The sequence below is a fragment of the Thunnus thynnus genome, chromosome 21, assembly GCF_963924715.1.
Source record: "Thunnus thynnus chromosome 21, fThuThy2.1, whole genome shotgun sequence".
NCBI classification, from domain to species: Eukaryota; Metazoa; Chordata; class Actinopteri; order Scombriformes; family Scombridae; genus Thunnus; species Thunnus thynnus.
Genome location: NC_089537.1, coordinates 16,213,511 through 16,231,533, shown reverse-complemented (window position 1 = coordinate 16,231,533; position 18,023 = coordinate 16,213,511). Strand labels below are relative to the sequence as shown.

Sequence of the window (18,023 nt, the reverse complement as noted above, 5' to 3'; positions counted from 1 at the left end):
ATGACAAAAAAACAAAGGTAGAACATAATTTAAAATAAATAAGTTAGTTAATGACAGAATGTTGACTAAAATGCACTCAAATTAGCAAACAAACTGTCAAAAAAGTGTGTGCTATATGAAAACAAAAGACTACAGTATGCATCATGTCATTATTGAAATGTTTGTATGTTGACTAAAACAAAAATTACTAACACTGTTTGTTGTCAGCTGTCACACCAACACTTTATTGAAAAGGAGAATGACTACACTTTTTGCACACTAAAACTTTTTTCAAACACTTTTCTAGAGAAAAGTCACTTTAGGGTTGCCCACATTAGGCTGAACTCTGTCCAGCTCTTCTCAGTGTTAGACATGTTTGTTCCACTCACTTGAGAGACTTCACCCTCTCCTCTGGCCTTTTTTCATTAAACCTTCTCCTCTTTCTTCCTCACATCTACCTTCTCATGTCATCCTTCCACTTCTCTCAGGACTCCACTTCGCTCACCCTTCTTTTCTCCTTCTCCGCCTACTCTGCTCTCTCTCATTCCTGTACCTCTTCTCGATACTCTGGCTCCAGGCTTTTCCATTGTTTGTTCAGGCTCCGGCACTTTCACAGGCAACCCCCTTTATAAGTTGTGAACTGATGTGAAGTTGTGTACTGTAGCTACAGGGACATATCAGCAGGTCGCATTTACTTTTGTGTGATTTATTGACGGATGACATCTGTTTAACCACAAATTACACATGACATGTCAGTTTGACAGGATTGCAAGTGTTTTATGTAGAGACTTTTGGAAAAAGTTATATTCTGCTTTATTAGTTTCAACTATTTATCAGAGGATTATGTGGCTATGTTAACTATCCTCAAAATATGGACACTTATTTTAGGAGTTGTGTAGTGTAAAGGTGAAAATAGATATGTAGTTTGCGATTTGAATTACAGAAAGTCAATGATGATAAATATTGACAAATAAATTTGTAAAAAGACGTTCTGAGTTCAGGCATACCTGTAAAAATTATTGCTAACTATATGTGCAGGTCAAGGAACACTACTACCGCTGTAAAGTCTGCAGACGTCCAATCAACAGCTACATCGTCTACAGTGAGTCCATCAAGGCAGCAGCTTTACATCTTCTGACCGGCAAAACGTATCTAATCAGGTAAGGACATGGTTAGCCAGCAGGGAACAAGCTCAGGAAAATGTATAGTTTCATAGAAAGTGAAAACTTTGCTATTCTCACCAAAATATCACCACATCACATTATGGCACCACTGCAGCAGTGTGCATGTCGAGCCTGGTGTATTGATGTTTAAGTGTGAGTGTGTAATAGATTCAGTTATAATTTATTACAGTTTAGCGATAAAGACAAAAAAAAGCCATTTTTCCCCCCATCAATGCATGTAAATTACTTTAAACTCTTTTAAATATGTATTTCACCACACTTTTGATTCATCATAAAGCATATTTTTGAAATTTGTTGCTTGTGGGACTCGATAAAAGGGCTTTGTATGTATTGGAAATAATGTGAGTTATGTTTAAGAATTGCATATGAGATAGCGAGCGTGTTTGACATTAAAGTAGTCATTTAAATCATGAAGTACGGTATTAATGAAACAATGTCAATGTGTCTGACTTAACATATAGTATATAAACAGAGTTGTGATCCTATCCAACAAACACATACAGTGTAGTGGTAGTCAAAATTTCAGATTCAAATATCAGCTCTCAGATGTACGTCGCTTTGGATAAAAGATTCTGCTAAATGAAAAATTGTAAGCAAAATCATGATTGATCAAACCCTGAACCACGATTGTAGTATTGGGGTTACTTCTTCTGCTCGCTCTTGATTCTTGAAGACACTGATAGTTAGATTTATTCAGATTTCTGTGTGAGATTTCGAAGATCTGAAGAGGGGCTTTCACTTGACTTGACTCTGATTTTAGCATGGTTTTGTACTTGACCTAGAGTTGGTCATTTAGCTAAAAACATTCACTCCACTGCATCCACTTCAGAAAAGAAAAGCCTCATGTCACACATAAGAAACTTCCCATTTTATGGTCAGTAGGATGGTTTCCTAAAGTACTCAATGCCCCCAAAGCAAATGAAGCTTGTACACAAAATAAAATGTGTAGTTTTATTCTACTCAATACACACAATAACTCAATAATAGGAGTTCCTGATGGAATTGTGGTGGAGGGATTTTTGTGTTCCTTTCTTTTACCTTTTCCCCAGCATTGAATCACTCTATAGATTGCCCCTGAATTCCTCCCTCGGGTAGCAATTTGGTCACATCATTCTCCAACCCTCCAACAATTTCAACAGTGAATTCCCTCTCCAGATTCGACCACTTACATTGTTTATCCGATCATTTGCTCTCCAGTGTATATTAAATACAGTCCACGGTAAAGTCTCTCTAGAAAAACTTTACTTAAGAGAACTATTTAGCACAACAGACATTTATTCATATATTGTTTGTGAGATAAACGTGGCATCTCCTCTAATGATGCCTGTGAGGGAAATTACACATACTACACGTATAATCAAGTCTTAATATCTTTATTGCACACATTTGAGTACAGCTACTGTACGTCTTACCATGTAACCTTTAACTGAGAGAACTTAAGCTTGATTACATACTAAAGTGCTAACAATGTAACAGAAGGGCTCATGGAGTGTCTATGACCAAAGATATCTTGGTCTTTGAGAGTGTGAGCAGAGAATTTGCTAACTGTCAACTGTTTAGAAAGGCCCAGGCTAAAATGTTGCATCAGAGGATAGCAAAATTGCCACAGTACCTTAGATTGGAAGAAAACCAGATACGGATGTTTACTGGAAGAAGCAGCCTTGGGAAGAGTTCCAAGGTATAAAAGGTGTGAACAGTTTTTCATCTGTGTGCATACTACAAACTAATTTTGTGCTGTGTACCATGTTCTGAGCATTAATAAAGTGTGACAATACTATAAGGGCTTTTTGTCTCGTTCCTCTTTGTTAGAGTGGAATTGCAAAATTGCCATGACAATGCCACAAACACTATGTTACATCACCCTAAAGTCTTATTTTCTCTGTCCTATGGTGTGTAAATAACAGCAACGAGGCATCCAGGGTAGCTGTTGTCTGTGAAAATCGCTCCTTTTTCATAAGCGTTTTACTTAACAGAACAGCCTTCCTCAGGAGAATCATCACAGCTTTCATCAACTTTTTTGTTCAGAATCCACGAGCCATCAGTCATCGCTGTCTTTTTTTTATGAAAGGAATGATGGCTGTAAATTACCATGCATGACATATTGACAAACCCATTTGCGGTCCTTGTGGAGAAAGAGCACTGTCATACAGCAAAAGGCATAGTGGAGGGGTGGATGGAGTGATCAACCGGCAGAGGAGAGAGTGGGAGACTCAGGAAAATTGATAGAAACAATCAATAAAAAAGAGGACAAGGAGGAGAGGAAAAAGATAAAGATGCATTTTTTCTTTTCTTTCTCTTTTGTTTTTTCTTTGGGATAGCTCTGACCACAGACATGAAGTCATACTTGATATTGTGGCTCTATGGGTGGCAATGTCAGGTCTGTTGGTCCTCCACTTTTGTCCAAACTGAAATATTTCAACTATTGGACAGATTGCCATGAAATTTATTTTGTCCAGACATTCATGGTCCCACGAGGATCAATCCTACTAACATTGGTGATCTCTTGACTTTTCATCAGACTTCACAAGGAGTTCAAACCTTTAACTAATGCTGTGACTCACGTGAGCACGCTAGCAATGTTGTTGTGAGCGTAGTTGAGTGCTAATGTTAGCAATAAGCTCAAAGTACAGCCTCACAGAGCTGCTAGTGGCTGTATTCATATTATTTACCTGTAAAAAATATAGCCTCTTTGGTCCTTTAAATATCTTGAACAACATGCAGTTCCTTTTGCAGTATGTAAAAGTATATGCTCAAAAGGATTACACCTAATCAACAGCATTATGTGCCTGTATCTTTTACATTTCAAACTATTTTTTGTATATATTAATAGCAAATTAAATAGTAGTCAATACTGTACACTGTTCTACCTATGATGAAAGATGCTAAAGCTTCTGTTTGTAGTGACTAATAATCCAATGAAATGTTTTTGACCCATGGGCCAGCATCCATGATAATGACATGCTGACTGTCATAGTCAATCCATTTGCAGAAATAAATGAGACATTAACACTGATGGAGCTGTCTGGTTTGAATTTTAGGTTTTCATTCACCATTTTCTGCATTTAGAAAAATGCTCCCAGCAGTAATGATAATCACACATTATGTTCTAGACAGATGACAGTGACTGAGACATGACTGAGAAGTAATAGTGACACATGTTGACAGCCGGATATAGAAGGCAATTTGTCTTTATGAAAACATGTTCTTTCACTAGTCTCTGAAAGATTTCTTTCTTCATAGCAATGTCACCATCACCACAAATGAACCACAATCATTAGAGTGGAAAGTAATAAATAAATGCATACAGTACTTAAGAATGTTTTCAGTAGAAGGAACCAAACATTTGGACCAAAGTCATTTAGAGCTGGTCATACATCCAAACTGAGCAAAAAGAATAGAGAACCAGCAGCTGTGCACAAAAAGTTCAGTCTGCGTCCTTAGTTTGGCTGGAAGGAATTTTTGCCGGACAGCTCTCAGTAGGTGCTCTCAGGCAGCGAACAAGCATAAAAACTTGCCAAGAGGCAGCAGCACTTTGACGGTTATGCAGTGCAGACTTGATTTCATAAGCTGACGTTTCAGCACAAGCATGCCTTCTTCGACGCATACTGTAAAGACTCAACCAAATCAGCTCATATAAAGCTTCCGGGGCACCTGGATGTACAAGCCAGTCTGTGCTAAAAGGACATTTAGATTTCTGTGCTACATAACCTTCAAAGTACTTCTGCCTCTTTGCAAGTTTCTATGCTTGTCCACTGCCTACAGTTATAAAGACATCTTGTACAGTCCACCCTTTCTGCAGTTTTGAGCACAATAGCTACATAATAGAGGTGTAATGTCTTTGTATCGAGAATGCAAAGGTCATTGACTGCCTGAGCCAAATCCAACCCTGAACCTTGATCTGCTCCTCTAACAGCCACAGGTGGTCCAAGCTAGTGCAGTCTGGAAGCAATAAAACTGAGATGTGCCAAGTTAACATAGGAAAATCCAACAAGAGTAAAAAGGCAGAGTGTAATCACTGATGGATGTTCTTTACTTGAGATAGACTATTTTAGTAAATGTATGCAAGTGCCTGGAAAAACATTTTCACGGTATGCTTATTAGGTATTGTGTGTAACTTATACAAAAAATCTAAATGTAATCATTCTCTAACATGCCAGAACACATTGAGATGATTTCTAAATGAACTGTGACCAAAGCAATTTAACATTTTGGAAACTTACTCATACCTATGTGTCAGTTAGTCCATCTCTGACACATATATTCTCTAACAAAACTAATTTAGAGAAAAGCAACTGCATATCACAAATGTTCAGGTCTGCTTATTTGTTAATGAATCCTCCTTCTACGGTACATTGACCCAGAATTGATTCTTCTGTGAAAGGGGGCAATCGATAAGATCAAGACAGTGACTGTAAGTCAGTGTTTGTAGTTTTAGTCAGGACTTTTGGTGTGAAGGATACACAGACTACAAGGCTACCACCACCTAGAGAAGGAGGGGGGCACTGTCTGGCTATGAGAAACGGAAAGACATTTCGAGAGGGAGGGGGGAGGCAGGGAGGGAGGGAGGGAGACAGAAAGACTGAGATAAGTTCAGCACCGCGGACAGCGAACCAGAGCGCTGGAGAGGAGAAATCGGTTCAGTGGATTTGAGCTGCGCACTGTCATGCCTCCGTGAACTCCTGGAGCCTATACTGTACAATACAGTCGCTCTCGTACTGTGCAGGTGGAGATACGTTTGTTGTTGTTTTGTTTTAGTCGGGAATCGCAAAATAAGGGAGCGAGATAGCTGCAGAGAGAAGTGCGTTGCGCTTGCAAGCCCATGCCAGCCTGATTGTCGGCGCGATCCTTATCGTCTCTGTTGGAGAGAGAGAGACATACGTAGAGAGATACAGAGAGAGAGAGAGAGATACACAGAGAAAGAGAGAGAGAAAGGTAGAGTAAGAGAGTGAGGGAGAGACCGGGAGAGAGAGAGAGAGAGAGTCCGTGCAGCCAGGCTCCTCTCCGCCAGTCCTCAACTGCGAAGCGAGTGTGACGGACCCGACCGGCGTTACCACCACCCGGCTGTTTTTTTTTCTGAGTGTTTCCTCTCCCTCTCTCGTCTGCTGCGTCCACACCGGCCGTGAAGATGCACCGGCACCGTCCTGCCCAGGGATTGACGTTGTTATGGCCGGTCTCTATGTGGATTTTCTGCCATGTCAACGGTGTGCATGGAGCTTTGCCAACAACCCGTAAGTTGTTATTTTGAGTTTGTTTTATTTTTTTTGGATGTGTCTCCAAGCGCTGATCAGTTGAGACTGAATATTGATGGGAGGGAGACTGAGCCTGTCTCTGCAGCAGAACAGGTGAGGCAGGAGCGGTGCGTTTTTGACGGCGAGGCTGCAGGTATCCCGACGGTGGTGCCAGCTGGGGCTCTCGGGAGACGGAGAGCCAGGTTGCACGGTAGAAAGGGAAGATACAGAGAGAGAGAGAGAGAGAGAGAGAGAGAGAGAGAGGGGAGCGGGATTTACCTTCTGAGTTTAGACTTACACGTGTTAACTCTTCAGCATCTTCGCTCCATAGATTTGAGAGTAGCTTTGGTGATTTTGACGATTTCAGCGCTTCCATAAAGGGATGGATTACTGATTTACATTATAACGTGTCAGTTGTGGTTTGCTGTTTTTTGTTTTTTTTTGTGTGTAGTTTCAATCCTGAGGCAGAGTGCATTTGAGAGACTGAAATCATTTCACGTTATTTTCTCAGCCCTTTCAGGATTTTTGGATTAACGTTATATAAGAACATTGGATTTGTTTTCAGCCCATTGCACCGTATTTGCCCAAAAGAAATCCCAATACAGGGTTTTTTTTGGATCTCAAAATTTTGAGGAGGGGATTATGGTCTAATGGACTTTTTAGACGCATTGTAGAGTTTTATCAGTGGCTCATAGGCACATTTAAGATTTCTGATTTTGAGCTTTTTAGTTTTTATCTATATGCTACAGTGTGAATTTGGATTAGTCTCTCCTCTGTTGCCAGGGCCTTTTAGCCAAAATGTGTGAACAGGATAAGCAAGGGAAAACTTTCAGGCTACTTTAAGGCTGTTTCGGGTGATGATGCATGCTTAAAATGCAGAGAATGCATTCTTATGAATAAACCATTTTGGCGTTTCGTCAGACATAATTCCAAATTTGTAGATGACGTATCCTTGATTGCCATTCTTTGATTATGATTTTAAGAGTTTGTTTTCACATGGCCAGGCGCTGTACTGTAATATTCTCGTTCAGGGGATGTTTTTCATACTGTACAGGCTTAACCGTACTTATTTCTTTCCCGTGGTACAATCACGCATACCAGCTGCGTGATTTAAAGTTTTAATGTGCTGTTTATTGGTCCCATCCATCTTACAAGGACCAGTTATGCTTGGTTTAATATTTTACTGTAACCTTCCATGACTTGTTCTGGTGTCATTCCGATGTTTCTGACGGTGACTGAGCCGGTATTCTGAGGGTTCAGTGTGACAGATTCCATGGCTTCTCGGTCCCGGATGAATGTGTCCGGGGACGCGGCTCATTAATCATCCCATCCGACAGACAACAACCGAGTGACGCCATTGCAAGCCGCTTGTGCGTTGTGTGCGCGTGCAGCAACGTCTGCGTGAGCCACAGAGGAGAAAATAAGAGAGGGAGTGAGGATGGTTTGAGTGACCTCACTGCGAATAAGTGTCAGAGCAGAAACACTTTCTCTATAAAACTTTATCGATCACTTCATGGAAATCCTTAGTCCTCTCGCTCCCATCCATTGACAGGTCTGACTGGGTCAACCTCAGTGTCCCTGGAGCAAGTAGAGATTCAGTATCGTGTTCAGCGTCACTTCAGCTGGATGCTTGAACAAGGGTGGTATACAGACTTGTAATCAGTAGGCGATTTGAGGGGGGATGCCATCCCCCTTGTTAGTAAAATGATCAAAGTGCATCCCTCTTGTTAACCTGCCATCCCGCTTCTCCACCCCCTAGTAGCAGAGACTGCAGGGGCAGAAGGGTTGCTTAGTTGAATATGTTTGTCTATCGATCCTTTATCTGACTGAGGTTTGTGCAAGTTAGAATCTATGGCCCCGACCGTGGCTCTGAAATATCAGCAGCCCAACTGTGCTATTGATAAATCCATGGCGCTGTCCGTGGTGCTGAAGTAGCAGACAGATTTGTAATAGCGCCTTTTTCTCTCAGTCCCACCCTTCTGTTAGTTTCGTCTTGGATCTATAATAGTCTGTAAACCAGTGGTTCTCACGTTTTTTGGTGTTAAGGATCCCCAAATTGATACATATCAGGCCACAGACCCGTATTTGATAAAATGTAGTCTCAGGGATCCCCATCTGTGAAGATTTAGTTATTCCATAACTGTTTGTACCATAGATTGGCAGATTAACAGCGAAGAGTGTGAAATCTCTAAACAGAATAGTCATTCTTATACATTCTTTCATTAGGCTAACTTCTCGTCAATGAAGTTATAGTGAAATTTAAATATTCCCCATTTTTCTGAGGACCTCCTGGAATCCCCTCAAGGACCCCTGGGGGAGCGAGAGGATCATAGAGACACACCGCTGCCTGTAGTATTCCCATAATATTCCTATAATATTTCTATGATCATACAGTAGCGTCTGTGCTGCTGAAAATACACCCCCATACCAAACCACCTCTGTAACACAATATTTTAGAGGAGACATGACTATAGATATAGTTTTTACTGTAGATGTTTGGTGTAACCTGGGAGTGGAGCAAGTAATGTGACTGAAGAAATTAACATGCACTGACTGCACCGCGCTCAGCTGCTACAGTTACATAATTCAAGGTAAAGTTTATATTGTCAAAACTATGGTGTGTTTGGAAAAATAAGCATTATTAATATACTTAATGTCCACATCCAGTAAAAGAATAGGCACAAAATAGGTATTTAGACTAATAGCAATTCTATTAAACTGAAATTATAATTGCAATTATAATCAAGAATTAGGCTAGGCCTATATGATAATCCTGCAGTCCTAACCTTAACCCTCCCATTGAGCCATCTCCCCGGTTAATAATTAACAAATCACCTACTGCTTGAAATGAATGAAGTTCAAAATGCATTGACCTGTTGAATCTATCGAACTAGAAAGTCTATTTGAATTACTTTGTAGCATAAAAATGTATGCCATGTTAAATTTTTCTAGTGCAAAATTATAAGCATGATAAGTTCATTAAAATGATGGCACAAGAGACAAAAAATGTAATTAATATTGATAGTTGCTGCATTACAAAATATAAGACAGCAAAACGGCACAACAGGAATAACTAAGTGTGAAGAAAGATCGGGAAAGCATTTGCAAGAAGCAAGAAAATGTGTCTGTGTGTGTGTGAGAAAGAGAGAGCGAGAAAGACAGAGGGAGAGCGAGTGAGATAGTCATACAAACAAAATGTTGAATTGGACCAGCAGTTCTGCCCCTGAGCTTAGATCTGCATGCTGACTTTATCCCTCCTCAGGACCTAAGATGTGAAACACTTGGGGGAACAGACAATGTCATTGTGACCGGTGGTCTGAGGTGTGGACTAAAAAAGATTAACATTCTCATCCTAGTGGGGCAAACACATTCATACACTAAAAGTCAATGGGCCAGTCGACCCACTGACTGTGTTGCATCTGCACACTGAAGATGCATCTATGAGGTATGCGTACCAATTTAAGAGAAAGGGAGAGCAGTAAAAACAAAGACTTATGTATGTGTGTTTTGCACCTTTTGTATATGTGTTTGTTTGCATTTGCATGTTAATGTACAGTATATGTTCACACATGTATGGTTCCATAAAATGATTGCATGTTGAGCTGTAATCCGGGGATTTTCTCCTACGCGGGCTTGGCCTGAAGCATCTTGTCAGTTTTATGTTGCATTCCAGTATCACTTAATTGGCTAACACAATATCAATTGCTGAAGATCTGTTACGCTCCAACAAAATTTAATGAACACACACATGCATATAGGATCACTCAGAAATACAAACTTCCATTAACACAGGTGCATACAACACCACAGACGCCCACACAGCTGAAGAAAAGTGGATTGCGTTTAACCTTGTACCTCAGCTGTACGCTCTAATGAGTTGTCACTGTACAGTATGTTAATGTGTTGTTATTGTAGTGTGTCTGAGGCAAGGTCTCATACCACCTACTATGATGTCTCATAATCATTGGGACATTAATTTTTCCATTTGCAATTCAAATCAACACCTTTTTCTGATTAAGATGGTTCTGATAGAAATAGCAGCTCAATGCATAGTGTACTTTGTATATACGATTTATATTACATATGCACAGATATCTGGCACAGTTTTCTTTAGAGTTAACAATTTACTCTTACCTCATTGTTCTAAACAACAAGTCTTCCCTTATAATCAACCTTGAAAACTCCTGCTTTGCTTTGTATTTCATCGCTGTTCATCGCTCCCCGTGTAAAGGACAGGGTTTGCATTTTTAACATCACCAGTGTAGGAAAAGTAAAGGATGTACCTTTAAGTTAGTGTGTTAGTGACACTGTAGGTGGCTAAGTGGGATGCCCCTAGAGTCTGTCTGATCTAGAATCAGATTAGCCTTTTCTCATCTCATTAAGCATGCCAGCCCATTTGACATAGACATCAGTCTGGTTGCACCTCCAGGCCCACAAAGGGCAAGTCAGGGTTTCCTGATCTTCAATATAATTCATTTTATACCCTGTCAAACAGAATGAAATACTTGTGTTGCATCCTGTTGCCAACACAAATGTTCTTAGTTGAGTTTGAAGCATTCCCAATATTTCACTGAGCCCCATGTAGCTGTAGCTTTCTGTATTAAGGTGGATAATTTAAAGAATAGGCTGGTTGACAAGAGAACAACATGACATGTCCTCACAGTTCTACCATAGTGCTTTAGTAACACTGGTAAATGCAGTATTGTTCATTTCTACAGTCAACAAATGATTCACTACGCTTATTATCATATCATCAGGCAGTGCTGGAAAGATGTCAGTGAGTTATAATTTGCTAAAAAAAAAAAAAAGACACATACACACATTATAGTTGCCATTTCCTTTCTCCAAGGTAAAGCTGATGCCAGTCCAGAGTCTTGTCTGCGTGTGTGTGCGGAATGCGATGGCTACCATTAAGAGGTGGTAATAATAGGATTAAGTCTGGAGGAAGCAGACTGGTTTGCCTCAGATTAGATCAGCTCAATACTTGTTTAGCTATGTTTGGTCCCTGTGTATTTACGTATGTGTGCACCTGCCTGTGTTTTGGGTGTGAGTGCGTGGTAGATTTATCACACATCAAGACAAGTGAGTCAGGGCTACGGAACAAGGTCTAGTTGTTAATTGCGCTGCCATTTCTCTCTTCCACCCTGTCTTCCTCTGTCTAAATTGCTCCCTTCCTCCTTTTTAAAAAATCTATTGCTCCTTTGCACTCCCTCCATTGTCAATAAATCTCCTTTCCCTAATTCTACCTTTGTGTTCTCCTTGTTCTTCTCTTGTATTCTCGTTTATTTGAAAAAATCAAATTAACAAAAAAAATTACTTGCTCCTTGTCTTTCATCTGATTCATCCCTAACTACCCCTGATGATTCTTCTCCCCCTCTTCCTCCTCCCGCGCATTGTCGATTGATTCCTCAGTTTTTCATTTTATCCTGTTTTTGTACCTCTTGTCTCTTGCTTTTTTCTTGTCCCTAAGTATCCCTAATTCTTTCTATCCCTATTTGGCTCACCTCAGTGGTTTTATCATCTGGCCATAATCACTTTCCTCCCTCTTTGTCTTTTCTCCTCTTCTTTATTCATCCACCTAGTCTCTCTCTTCACAATATGTCCCCTCCTCTCTCCACTGATTATAAATATGTCTGATTAAAAAAAAAAAAGTCCCTTCTTTTCAGGGATGTAATGCGATGCGTCTACTTGTGCAAACTCTCAAAGCAGCACCTACACTGTGTGTGTATGTGTATGTGCGTGCGCGCACCCAACACCTTAAACAGATGGACATGGATCGCAGCCAAACACACAGCCACACTGCATTCTCTTTCAGTATCATACAGCTCTTCAATTTTTTCTTGCCCCATCAGTGTATTAATATTTTACTCTACTAAAACTTGAATTCATGACAGTGCTTTTGAGACAAAAATACTACTGACCTACTGTATAAGTCACTGCTTTCAAAAAAGCACTTTCCATAGCACAAAGAATCAGAACCACTTCATATCACAGCAGCTAATCGATATGAATTTGAGTTGACGAGAATATCTTAAAAACTCAAGACTCATAATGATAGCATGGTGCACAAATTGACTGAAAAGCCCTCACTCTGGGGTGTTTCAAATGATATAAACAAACATGTACATCACAACATGACAAGCATTGCAAACATCTCGTAGTAAGTAATGCACTGTCAGGGCCAGAACACCATGACTTCTTTTTTTTTGTAAACTTCACTTTCAGCTTTATACTTGGGCTGCTGTGTCGGTCTCCTTGAAGAATTGAAATTTCTCTCTGGGAATTGAATGCTACTGCGAGGCTATCTATGTTACAGCATGGGAGCAAGGCCACAGTGATACAAACGCACACTGACAAGTCATGCAGCATAATTCCCTTAACAATGTCGGTAACGTAACATGCACACACAATCCCACATACAGAGGCACACACCACGCAGCTCACACGGACTACCTCTCATTTTCACTCGCTCTGTCCTTCGCTGCCCTCCTCAGACACACAACCTGATCAGATCATTGAGTATTATTGACTTCATACTCATTAATTTAGAACTTAATAATAGGGATTGTAGCTCAGGTGCGTAAATGTTTTACTCTGCATCTGTAGAGTGTGTATGTGGGTGTGTGTGCGTGCGCATGCATGTGTGAAAGTGCAGGATCTGAAAGTTATTCTAGTGGAATGTGTTCTTATTAGAACCCGTCAGAATCTGTCCACTTCGTTAGACAAGGGTCTCCGAGATGGAGAGTGGGATGGCAGGATAGAAGGAGGAAGAGAGGAGGGAAAGAGAGGAGGCGGCATTTATCAGAAAAGAGAGAAGGATGAAGAGAGACAGCTCGAGGAAAGATGGTCAGGAGGCGAGGATTTTCTCTGACACCTTGTCATTCAGTATTACTGTTGTTATTATAATCTGTAGCTACATCGGAGCGCAGCCGCTGTATTAGTCAATGAATGGACCAGGCTATGTCACCTAATACTGAAATTCCTTTTGGTGATATCTAACTGTTTTACAAATTGATTGATCATTTAACAGCCTTCATAATTGCTTTTTCAGATGATTTGGATATCCACTTTGAAACCACTTATTGTACATCATCACCATTTTAACTTTATTTTGAATTTTTATTCAGTGAAATCACTTATGCGCTAATAGATAAAAAACAGCAGTAGACCTAAGATTAATCTTGGGGGAGTGCCAGAATTGAGCTGCATCGGGGCCCAGGATGTGTTAGAAAGTTAAAAGAAGTGTTAATGAACCGAACCCAAATCATCAGTGTCACAAGGAGCACAAAGTAAAACTGAGCTTTCACTTGTCAGCAGCAGGGAGGATGTTTAAACACACTGACTACAGCAGTGTTATACCTCTTGTACTACATCTAATGTTGGCTGAGCATCGGTGTAAAAGAGTGTCCAATGTCACATGTCCAATGACACAAAAGGTGTTGCTACAACAATGACATGATCCCTCACTGGCTTCCCACCCACAAATACTGCCAAGCATGTTCAGTGTAGGTGGCCAAGCTGCAGCCAGGGCCTGAATGCAAGTGATTGTCCCTGTAGGCAAGTATTTCTACTCAGGTGCTACTGGTCTTCTGTTTTCATTATCTAAGCCACATTCAAAAATGTTGTAAAATAGCTAATAAATGTACACATTTGTGTGACTGTAAATCCATACTAGTACTGGATGCACTATATAGCTTGGCAACATCAATGTATTATTGTTAGTTTTAGTTGTTATTGACATTTTACCACTCTTACACATTGCACTGTAGCATAGTTGTTTTGAAATTACTGTGAAGCATTGGCAGCTTGTCATCAGCCATTGATTTCTTTTAAACTCAAACATCCTGGTTCATGTCTGGCTATACAGTATAGCTTTAGTTGACCTTCAGAAGATTTCCCTGCCATGTAAAGGAAGTGAACTCCTCAGTGGTCTGTTCAGTTGTGTTTGCTTTAAATCCAAGTAGACTAATCCCTAGGCAAAGTCCTACTGCTAATTAACATGTGAACTACTGTTATAAGAAATAGAAGTTTTTCATAATTATATTAACTTTGGGATAATCTTGCATGACTGAGTTCCCTGACTGGGAAAGCAAGAGTGATCCTTATGCAAATACCTACATATATACATATTCTGGGGCAACACGGTCTCACTCCCAACTCGTCACATATCGAAGCTTGGTAGGGACCCCCTGGTGTCACTTTTTAACGCACGGGGTACCCCTTTAGTGTCATTTTTCAACGCGCAGTATCACGATAGTCACTGTTAAAAAATAATTATATTTTATGGCGTGACAACACAGTGGTTAAGGTCTGGTTAGGTTTAGGCACAAAAACCACTTGGTTAGGGAAAGATCATGGTTTGGGTTAAAATAAAAAATAAAATAAAAACGGTAAGGTGGTCTTGAACCGTGCTCTGTGCTGATTTCTAACTTTCGGCCAACAACATTACAAGCCACCCACCAACCCCTCCACCTCCTAACAAAAAAGTCAGCTTATATAGATGTCATGTGAGGTACGTCACTTCAGAAAGGTCGATATGATACCTATTGTTGAAATGTTAATATGCTCCGTATTACAGGTGTTGAAATGTACATATTCATCGTATCTGTGGTTTGCAGAAACATACAATGCCAACATTTTATTCTGGCAACCAGGCTGAAATTTGTCACCTTATTTAGACGTCATCGGTCTCATAGCGTCTATTTCAGACATTGTGGGAGCTCAGCAGAGGTCTATTGGACTACCCTGCATGTTAGAAAATGACGCTAAAGGGGTACCCAGTGCGTTCAAAAGTGATGCCACGGGGTCCTGACCGAGCTTTGATATGTGAAGAGTTGGGAGTGAGAATGGGCTCTACTGGAATATCTTTGCATGATTTATGCAGCCCCTCAGTTCAGGCTCTGTCTGAAACAGGCTGTTTTAGCTCCTGCTCTTTAACGCTCCCCTTCCAATGAGCCCACTGCGATCTGACTGGTTAGCTTCCTCTCAGCAGACTTCTGTTAGCTCCGGAGGCTACGTAAACAGTCATAAGATTTCACTTTTCCTTGTTCTTTATGCAAAATATCAACTTCTCAAATACATCAGACATGTTCGAGCCCAAGTCTGATCCAAAATATGTGAGTAGGCAACCCAATCAAAACAAGCTGAAAAAAAATGTTCTGGAACTTTGAACTTTGACTATTTTTAACATAGACAACTGACATCATAACAGTATATAAGTGAAAATCACAAACAGCATGTTATGTCCCCTTTACAGGAAAATGACATGAAAAACCAGGGTTCCCCAAACTTTATAAGTCATTAAAAATAAGTTAGCCTACTCATAAAAATCAAGTGAAAATTAAAAATGTCTTGCAAATGTGTCATTGTGGACATGTATCTTAAAAAGTTAAAGTTTTAGTAACTTGGAAAAACTTTTTGCTTATGCCTGTGCCATGAATGTGTATTACATATCATAGCATCAAGGTATTACACATGTCAACATAGCGGAAGGCAAGATTTATTTTTTGCGAGACACCAATGATAGTCTAAATTAGTTTTTAATATATGGCATGGAAAACACTGATTAATCATACATACATAATTTAGTAATAGTGAGTACATTACATCGTGAGTACAGTGATTTAATAAGACTATGAGCTTATTACATTAACTAATTAGTTACTGCTCATGTAAAAATAATCAGCACACATTACTAAGTCATTAGCCGAATGTTGTAGCCATAAAAAGCTGTAAATCTTGAATTATGTAGTTGCATTGAGTTCGTTGTCATTGAAGAATTAAACTGTTGCTTTTTGCTTGTCTCGTTCTTTGAGTTTAACCTATATTCTGCAACATTAACCCCTTGATCTGCACATGGCTGATGGGTAACATGATGAAGCTGGGGATTACACATTAAAAACCACAGCACAACATCTGTTCAACTGTTTCACTCATGCACACACACACACACACACACACACATATATATATATATATATATATATACACACACACACACACAGGCATACCCTCTTCATTGATATTAAGTCTCCTTTGTCTTTCTCTCTCCATCTTTTAGTCATTCCACACATACACTAGGTAGCATTGTCAAAATGTGTGTGAGAGAGCGAGTTTGTGTGTTTGTCAGCCCGTGCGCGTACGTACATGTACGTCCACTTCTGTCATAATGGATGTTGGAAATCTAGCCACCAGCTCATGTGGAAGAGTGCTGAGGAAAAGGGCATTGTGCCGCTGCTAAGACAAATGTTGTTATTACTCTCAGCCTTTGCATTCAATTTGTTTTTTAAGCCGCTTGAATACCCCATTTACAGGCCAAGATTAAGTGAATTAATCTTTGGGCTACTTTCATTGAAGAAACACACCTCTCTTTCCTCTTTAGACTCAGAGGAAAAGCACAGAGGCACAGTGGGAACATACTGTAGCCAGCCAGTCAATTGGAAAACATAACCTGTGTGTTCCTGTGTACGTATCTCTCAGTGTAGTGAAGCTATAGTATATGTATGTGCATGACTTATTCTGTGGTGAGTGTTTGTGGAATTAAAGAGGACAGAAAATAAAGAGGTGAAGAAATGTAACAAGGAAGGCAAATGGGACTTGTGTGCCTTCTTTAATGAGAACAACATTTCTGCTAAAATCCCACCACTGCTTCCAATAGACTTGGATTCCTCTGTGTGTGTGTGTGTGTGTGTGTGTGTGTGTGTGTGTGTGTGTGTGTACGTTTGGATCTGTTGGTCTGTGCTTTAAATGGAAAAATGTTCATTGTGTTCCCTCTGTGTGATTAAATGAATGTGTGTGAGAGGAAATGGATTTGAGTGTGCAAATAGATGTTGATGTGTGTTTCTTTATGTGTTTGCATGCATTGTGCATGCATGTTCTTGTGGAGTGTGTGTGCGTGGATAGGCCCATCCAGGAGGAAACAGTGGTTCAAGTGCACAGTAATTGCGATGTCAGGCAGGCCTGATCTCTTGCAGAGTCTTGGAACAACTTCCAGCAGGATTGAGTGTGTGCGTGTGTGCATGTTTGTTTGTTCATGCAAAGTGTCCTGTGTGCATCTTTTCATATGCGCATGTACAGTACATGTATTTTCACTTCTTGTGTAGAAAGCCGGTATGTACTGCAAACCACCTTCCTTTGCTTTAACAGATCCTTGAGTGCGTGTATGTGGGGGTGGCAAAGGTTATATTCAGGTGACCATATACTTGAGCATGCATGCGTCAATGTGTATGTCTGTGTATAGAAAAGTTTAGTGTGTGTGTGTTTGTATAGATGTTGACGTCTGTATGGTAAAAAATAACTTTGTGTGTATGCCCATGATAGAGCAAAAGATAGAGTTGAAGCAACAGTAGATATAGTCTAGTCCATTAGCTCTGGTTAAAAGTGCTGTAACTGTGTGAGCTAACATTAGTCAGACAGGGGTCACTGCATCCTCTTTATACCTTTCTTTCACCTGCTGTCTCTCTGCCTTCTGCTATATATTTTTTTTCACTGTGGCTTTCTTTGTCTTCTTCTCCCTCTCTCTCAGTCCCCTATCTTTCTTTGTGTATGTCTTAATCTCCCTCCTAATTTATTTCTTTCATACCACAAACTTCTTACCCGTTTCTTCTTTGCCTCTATTTAATTCTCATTTCTG

At 40.1% G+C, this 18,023-nt stretch overlaps 1 long non-coding RNA gene across 1 annotated transcript in view; it reads left to right on the top strand.

Moving 5' to 3' along the window:
* The first annotated feature begins 1,021 nt into the window (after positions 1-1,021).
* Positions 1,022-18,023, top strand: part of LOC137173257 (uncharacterized) — a 172,938-nt gene continuing 155,936 nt past the window's right edge. Inside the window, exon 1 of the long non-coding RNA XR_010925143.1 lies at positions 1,022-1,139. This is a non-coding gene — a long non-coding RNA (uncharacterized lncRNA). The remainder of the gene's footprint in view (positions 1,140-18,023) is intronic.